The following is a 9,048-nucleotide window of genomic DNA, read 5'->3' on the forward strand; positions in this document are numbered from 1 at the left end:
AAGTTAACTATCATCGTAAAAATACTTAAGTTATCTGTGACACGAATGTTCTGTCCGTTATTTTGTGTATTGGTGTGTAAATTGTGCATAAATTGCTCTGATGCTGAGCTGTTCTCTGATGTTTATTAGGTAATTTAGAGGCAGCGAACAATAGGGAAATACCGCTTACAGGTAATAATAAAGAAATTATTGCTGCGATATTATTTGACGCTATTTTACACTACATACAAATACACAGCTTGCTTTGGGACATACAATAATAATGTATACTTACTAGTTTTATATGATAATAAAAGTCAACCCCAATTATTAAAAAGAAAATGCAAATCTATTTTTGTATAAAAATTTACCTCAATTAGCCAATAAGTGTAGATAGATAGAAAGATAAGACAATCAGTTGTGAGTTTATACATTCGAAATGGTATGGCAAGAAGTATCTATTTTTTACTTAGATTTACTCTGATTTAGTTAAGCAATAAGCAGGATTTAAGGAAGAATTGGCAACGAATAAAGACAGATATCGGAGATGGACTGGCAACTTTTAGCAGTGTAATAGCCATAATAATAATAATATTCACTGACACTACACCCGTTTTAGGTCTGGACCTAAAACGGGTTTAGTGTCGGTGTACAAAATTCTGAGGCCCAAAGCTCAGATTTCTGTATTATACTCATTTATCAATCTAATAGGAAAGTAGGTTGTCAGCCTCCTGTGCCTGCACACTACACACGCCGCGCCGTCAACTTTTTGAACGAATGTTACACAAGGGCCAAGACGGTTTCCACTCGATGTTTTCCTTCACTGTTCGAGCGAATGTTAAATGTACACATCGACAGAAGATCCATTGGTGCACAGCCGGGGATCGAACCTACGACCTCAGAGAATGAGAGTGGCACGATGATGCCTAGGCCAACTCTGCTCTTTCTGTATATATTGGATAGGTAGTTATATAAAAATATGTACTACAAGGAAAAACCATTATTTAAGCATATTTCCTAACTATTCCAATACCATAACCAAAGACATTTGTAACATAATAATAATATGACATTCCTCCATTCTGTTACGTCATTCTATTCCTATGCAACCTCAAAAATAATAAACGCAAGACATTTGTAACATAATAATAATATCACCATAACATTCTTCCATTCTGTTACACCAGTCTTATTCAGATGACAGCGACCCCAAGCGAATTCTATAAAAATTTACACGCACAAATCGCTTTATTGTGGCAAGTTCGCCTATACCTTTGTCAACCGTCCCTATTTGTTGATTTGATGTGAATAGGGATTTCTTTAATCGATCAGTCGGGTAGATTTGACCATCTGTCCCTTTAGTGTTACTATGCTTCATTAAACAATGTATAATAATTAAAACTTCTTTTGAACTTTTAATTTTATTTGAATACCTCACTGAACAATTTTAAACGATTTTCGTTTAGATTAGACTTTCGTTTTAGATTTGTGATTTTCGAATGTCTAAGAAATAAATGTTTTATATTCATTTTATTTTTGACTGACTTGACCTAGTGGCTTAAGTGTGCGGTTTTAATAGGTCGAAGGTTTGATATCCGGCAGCACCTATAGACTCTCTGTAAGAAGTGTGTCAGGTATAGGAGGCTGATCACTTCTCGCCTCTTAGACAAAAAAAATATAATTTTAAGATTTGGTCACTGATTTATTTATATTTTTATTTATTTATTTATAAAAAACACTACTGCCTTAACGGGTAACCCTAAATTGACACAAGTGAACAATAATAATACACTTTACAGACGAAACACTAAAAAAACATATGAAATTACAAAATAAAAAATACAAGAAATTTACTAACTCTAAGAATTAAGAAATAATATTACTTTTGCCAGCTCACTCAACGGACAATGAAAAATTTCCGCTAACTTATGTATTTTGTTAAGTAACACGCCGAATAACATGTGCCCTTTGCAGAAGGTTAGTCCTAGCTGTGGGCAGATGAAGTAACGGCGGACGATGACGTTTTCTGACGTACCCATCAGGCACATTGAAGCTAAGGTACTGAAGTACTGCCGAATTGCTGTCCTAGCCATGTAACAACTTTATTAAGTACACCACAAGCGCGAATTCTTGGCGTACTCTTAGCTCGTACAGAATAAAAGAATATATATTATATAAACAATATATAAGCAAAATAAACTTTTATTTAACTAATTGAGTATTATTGATGATTATGATTGAATGCTAAAGAATTAACATACATTTAAATGGACTAACATTTAATATGCATAAAATAAATTCAATAATTAATATTAATGATAAATTGTCAATAAAATATAACATGCGTAATTTGTGTAATTAAGAGTAATTGACATGAATTTATCCAGTATTTAATTAAATGTGTGGTGATATTAAATTAGCTTTATCGGCTTTATTGCCGCAAATATTTAATGAAAATAGGCAAATGGGCTTGTGTCTTTGACAAGGCCTTCTCACATCAGTGATATTAAAGAAAAATCAAGATCATCTCCTTGAGGTTTTTTACGTTTAACTGTTTTTATATGTAATAAATATGCAAGTTTTATTTGTATCATATATCTAGAACTAGTATTAAGTTTTGGCTGCAGTAGTGTTTAAAGGTTTTGATCTTGATTGCGTTCGTGAATATTCAAAAATTCAACACATTTGTAAAGTACATTTCTTAGACGAGATAATATCTATGTAATTCAATTAGTTTAGTTTTTTATAGAAACTGGCTGGACGCGGATCTGATATAATACGCCATTTTTTTAATATAGAACAGGGGGCAAACGGGCAGGAGGCTCACCTGATGTTAAGTGCCCATTTACCATCACAATACCAGAGGGCTCGAGATTGATTTGCCAGCCTTTAATCTTTTAATATATATCTTTTGAGACTTAACAGCAATCTGTTTTTCATCTACTGAAGACTGTCATGAAATGGCGGACAAACATTTACATTTCATCTTGGCGCCTAGGAACCGGTGACAACAGAGCTGGTGATATCCTCGCTCAACGAAGGAGTATCGCAGTACAGAGAGTAAATTATAATCACTATATAAGTAAATAAAATAAGTTGATATTATTATGAAAACTGTATATTATATGTGCGTTGGTAACAATTATAATATTAATTTAAAAAAGGCCATTATTCTTCTATGTAATTTACACTATTTATTTAAAAAGGGTGTTTAAATTATCTATACTAATATTATAAAGAGGAAAGGTTTGATTTTTTGTTTGTTTGTTTGTATGAATTGAATAGGCTCCGAAACTACTTGGCAGATTTGAAAAATTCTTTCACTGTTGGAAAGCTACATCATTCCTGAGTGACATAGGCTATATTTCATTTTCAAAAAAATAGGCATCCTTACTAAAATTACGATAACATTAACTTTTGTTTATTATTTGATACAATTCTAACAGATGGCGCTGAGTTAAAGGTAGTAGTTTGGCAAGACGACGTTTGCCAGGTCAGCTAGTTCTATATACCCATAGTACAAAATGCAGCACAACATATAATAAATCATATAGTTATCTTAAAAATATTTCTTTTATTAATAATGAATATAACTAAAATATATTATTAAAAGAGTCCCTTAAGGCACGGTTCCGAAGGGACTATGGATCATATATTTATGTAAGAATGTATATGAGTAACACCAATCTATTCCTGTCCAAACCAGCTGTACGTAAACCACAAACCTTAAAACAAGTGGTCCAAGAATTGAATAAAACATCACAAGCATATGGCGTCCGAAAAAAAAACAAATTTATAACACGTCAAATTCGGAGAAATGGTTTCCTTGGGATAGAGATGTTATTTTATATAAGAAATTAATTGTGCAGTCCTTGGGTGCATCTGCCGCAGTCTATTGTCTGTTTTTTTACTTTCAATGTGGGATATTTCGTGCAGTTTTGATTTTAATCTCCTGTTTAGAGACTAGAAAGTTGAGATATTAACTCTTATGACATAATTGTTGAGAAGTTTGTTATCTCTAAGTAATAAATTTGTGTATTTTTAAGAATGTTAATTATGGTTTCTTGCTAATTTGAAATAGGAACAGATACAACACAACTAATCTACTCTGATTTGAATGTAAAAGCACGGAAAGGTAATTTAATTTATTTAAAGTGAATATCAAATCATTTTTTAATAAGGCATATTTAAAAGTCAAAAATTACAAATTAAAAAATAATGAATCAGAAAAATGAAAACTCCATACCTACTCTTTTAAAATAGTTTTACAATATTATGTATACATTGATAACTATATGTACGTATGTAAAATAAAAAAAACTACAATAATAAATGTATTATAAAAACGATGCAACAGATAACTAGATTATTATGTTAACAGAAAATATTTATTATTGTAACAGCTATTACATTCAAATGTAACAACAAAACAAAAACACGTACAGGGCCGGAATACGAGCCATTTGATAACATATGTATAAGTATGTGTAAATTACAGAATAGTTGCGATTAAATTTTGTTATTAACTTAAAATATAAATTTTATTCCGTCTTCGTTTTTTATTTAACCAATTATCTGCGTAATATACCTATCATTTCAAAGATTTTATCTGGATCAGTCTGTAAGTAATAATGAACTAGAAAGCTAGCTCTTATATTACAATTCAATTATCATATAAAATGTAATCGTTCTCAAATGCAACTTCTTCGATAATCATCTAATCAGGAACCGATGAACTTTTATTTTTATCCAATTTTTTTCAACGGAAAATAACAAATACAGTCTTTGGAATAAAGTTGAATCTCGTGTAAAATAGAATAGTTTTAAACGTAGCCTCGCATTATCTTTAATACGGGCCATTCCTAGCAAGTGTTAAGCCGAACGAAAATGAACCGAGCAGAAGAGATACTTTGATTTGAAATTTTCAATGACACGTTCGATTTAAATCGTCAACCCCGGTGAATCGAATACAGTAACTTTGTAATCGAGATAGAAACGCAAAACAATCTCCACGAGTGACTTCGAAAAAACACTAAAGGAATAAAACTCAAACAAAGCCAATCATAAAACATTTGAAAAACTTAACAGTTTAATTACCTACATATGTTAAAGTCAGAACACGATTTATTTAGGCCCGTCCAACAATAAATTGCGGTAGAGACAATAAAGTTATTCGCGGGACAGATAAAAAACGATTGAAGAAAACAAAGCGCATAATGAATTAAACAACATAATGAGCCGTCGATTTTGGGCCTGGGACTGGAAGTCACACACCTGCGGAGGAACCGAAATGTCTTCATTATATCGAGCGAACCCAAACAGGTGCATTTAGATTGAAAGACCGCTAGTTAAATGTATACTGCAATTCTGTTGTTATGAAGATCAGATCACGCTGTAATTATAGGAGACCGGCCAACGGTTTTGATGGTTTAGCTGATAATGTGGAGCTGGAATAATTATGAGATAATATGAATTAAAATATTTAGTATAGAATCATTTGTATAGGTATCATTTATTACACGTCATTAAATTTGAATCGGTAGACATCCCTACTCATCCGCAAAGGAGACAGAGGGTGTGGGTCGAGAGAAAAAGCCAGCGTAAAAAAATCTCTGTGCTGTTTTTAAATGGCAAATCATCATACAAAATGATTATGTCTTATGGCGTTAGGATGTGCACTCTCAACCCTGAAGACGTGCGTTCGAATCTGGAGTTTTTTTTTTTTAGAAGTGCATTCGTATGGTAAAGAAGTCGGCATGCCTATACCCAAAAATCGATGAAAAGGTTTCGAATTTTGGATAAAAGGTAGGAATGAAGTATGATCAGACGATCATACTTAAAATCATGAAACAGATAAAGAAATCTTGTAACGCGACTATTTTTTTAAACTTAAAAAAAAATAATATTATACAGCTTCTTTACCAAAAATATGTACCTATCATATTTTTGGTAAAGAAGTACGTATCATGTCAATATTTGCTAACAAATCTTAATCCCCGATTTGTTTTATCCTTCACAAAGTCATAAAGGAAATTTCCTACTAATAAGCTACAAGTTCCCCTCCACGATATCCCTAAAGGGACACACCAATCACTGCTAAAGCACTAAAGAAACCCTCAAAATTTTAGAAGTTCCAGAGGGATTTTTAAAAAGTCATCTCAGATTGCAGCTAACCCGCCGTATACACAAAGTCACGATCCCGGTAATTGTTTCGCTCGCTCCGTTGACAGGCACCCCGGGGACGCGCCGATTGGCGGGAATCTCGCAAGATGGCGTCCGACCTCGCCTGACCTATCCGTCAAGTGAAGACAGAACATCTGTTTTAGCATGTCCGCTTGGCAGTTAATAAACGTTCCATACACAAACTTTTGAATTTAGAATACGTTTTCGTCGAACCGTTGACAGATCTCGTTGGATTTATTTGGCATTTGTCTATGGATTCCCGGAAAGTGTATCCACTTAATTATGTGATTTAGTTCGGAGCGCGAATGTCATCTGTTTAAAAACAAAGTTTCTTTTTAATTCATTCTTCAACATATTTTTCATTCGATATTTAAACTCAATTGAACTCGTATTATTCATTAAAAGTATTTTATGAGAGTTTCAGGGAATTAAACAGCCATTAAGAATAAGTGACAGAGTGAAAAGGGATTGAGTGGGTCTCATGCTCAATCAACGTTATAAGAACAAATTATAGGACAGATTAAACTGAATAAAGGGCTGAAACTCCCGGGTAACGGTTCGTTCGCAATTTCCGAAATACTCCAAGAAATATGCAGAGAAACTTTGATTGTACATCACTTGAGCTTGTTTACAACAGTCGTTAGCGTGTCGGACGATCATTCTGGAATTCTTCTATTTATTACCCCTTACATTGTTTACACTTTACGCAACTGCGTGGGAATTATGATTTATGCGAAAAATTTCGTTAGTGATGAATAATACCTTTCATATTTTTACTTCACTTATGCTTTATTTTGCACTTCTTTGCGTTGCTCTTACTTTTATCACGGATTGTCCGGAAGTTATTATGAGCAATATTGCTGGCCCTAGTCCTTAGCCTTGTTGAAGTGTTTACATATTTCATGATTTTATCAATCATTTACTAATATTTACATTATTGTGAAATATTCAAATAAGAAAATTTTAACTATTTTATAGTAATATACTTATATTATATCTAGCTATTAAAAGTAACATTTTCTTATAATTTGATTTTCCCATAGAAACTTTTTTGGTCACTTTTTATGTGATAGGAGAGAAACGGGCAGGAGCACACTAGTACTATGTGGAACCAGCTGCCCACTGAAGTACTTTCGAACTATTTCGACCTGGGTTCTTCAAGAAAAGTGCGTATCACTTAAAAAGCTGGCAACGCACTTGCGAGGCTTCTGACAACATGAGTTATACATACATATATATAAATATTAACTACTAACCCTTAAAACAGCCAAATTGAGGAATTTCAAAAATGGCCTGTATGTACAGAGTAATAAATTATCGTATTCATACAATGTGAAGAGATATCCACAAATCATACTCGAAAAGTCGGAGCATCACAATATATTCTCATTTCTCACAATTGAAACGCAATGTGAATTATACGAAACGGAAATTTGTGTCCGTTACGCTGAAACAAAACTTCAATTCACTTGTCTTCTGAATGCGACGTCAAAAGGAAATTAATTGCACCATGAGCAGGATCAACAGATCGGAACGTTGCGGCATCTTCTATATTCGTAAGTTATAAGAGGCAACAATTAAGAGAAAGACAAGCAAGACAAAAATTTTATTCTTTTGTTTGAAATTCTAAGTTCAAAATTTTTAATTATTTCTCAGCTTTTGCGATAATGTTAATAGTAATAATACGTATATAATGAAGTGAATAAATCGTAGTTCCCTTTGGAGTAGAGACTCTTGGACCGGGTTCAAGTGCACAGGCACTAATCAAAGATTTTAGTTAGAGGTAGAGGTACCGGTGACCCCAGATCTGTTGATTTTCTCGCGATATATAAGTAATAAGTATCGCAATACAGCGAGTCAATGCCGCCAGCATGAAAGGTACACCGCAAGAGGGACAATTTTTATTTAATAAGTTAGAGAGTTGTAAATAATGTATACTTGATTGTTATGTTTATTGAGTACGTATTAAATAAAATCAATTAAATAGATAATCTGAAATACTACATATAAATATGTTAATTAAATTTGTATACGATAATCTTTATATTGAATTCACCATGGTATCGAGTAGAAAATATATATATCTATTAAATACATGCGGTAGCTAAGTAACTTTTATCTTTTATCTTTTATACGCTTACTGTGTGTCTGTGATATAGTTATGGAGGTTAAGATAATTATAAATACTTAAATAATATTTCAATGAAATTGGTGCTACGGTTTATAAATTATATTATGCAGTAATATCCGATTCAGGACCTACAATACGATCATTTACGATTGAGCCATTAAATGAAAGTATCATATCGTAAATACCTTTCATCTTGCCGTAATGACGCTCAAACAAAAACCATATTTTTATTACTTGCAAATATGGGAATGTTAACGTGAAATTTATTACCCCGAGGTAGAAATAAAGTGTGATAAAACGTAAAATTTTACGGGCTCGCCTTGCTTATTTTACGCTCATAAATTCTTCGGTAATATTTTTAGCGATAAACAAATTTTCGTAACAATTTGCACAAACCTTTTTAATGACTTCATCCAGGGCGATACCTGAAACAAAACATCGTTTGTAAGTTAAACTCTAAATACCATTACCATCTTGTCAAGACGATTCAGTTCTCTTCAAATAAGCAAACCGTTTATAAATAACTAGCGGTCCGGCCCGGCTTCTCACGTGGTTACTTTATAAATATTTTGGCAAAACGTATAGTAAATGCAGGACATACTTTAATAATAATGTATTTAGCCATACAACACACAATACAAACAATACACGTTTGTATTGTGTGTTGGCTCTCTCTCTGGGTACAGGACTTAATTATTGAAAACAAAATAATATCGTATTTTTTACACCTCGGGTAACATTATTGTAATTATAGT

General features: G+C 32.7%; 1 protein-coding gene across 1 annotated transcript in view; it reads right to left on the reverse strand.

Moving 5' to 3' along the window:
- The window catches only part of LOC110995364, a 69,864-nt gene extending 61,155 nt beyond the window's left edge, over positions 1-8,709 (reverse strand). The window contains exon 1 of the mRNA XM_022262491.2: positions 8,690-8,709. The gene's annotated coding sequence lies outside the window, so the exon portion shown is untranslated. The remainder of the gene's footprint in view (positions 1-8,689) is intronic.
- Positions 8,710-9,048: the final 339 nt, after the last annotated feature.

The sequence above is a fragment of the Pieris rapae genome, chromosome 11 (assembly GCF_905147795.1).
Source record: "Pieris rapae chromosome 11, ilPieRapa1.1, whole genome shotgun sequence".
Taxonomy (NCBI): domain Eukaryota; kingdom Metazoa; phylum Arthropoda; class Insecta; order Lepidoptera; family Pieridae; genus Pieris; species Pieris rapae.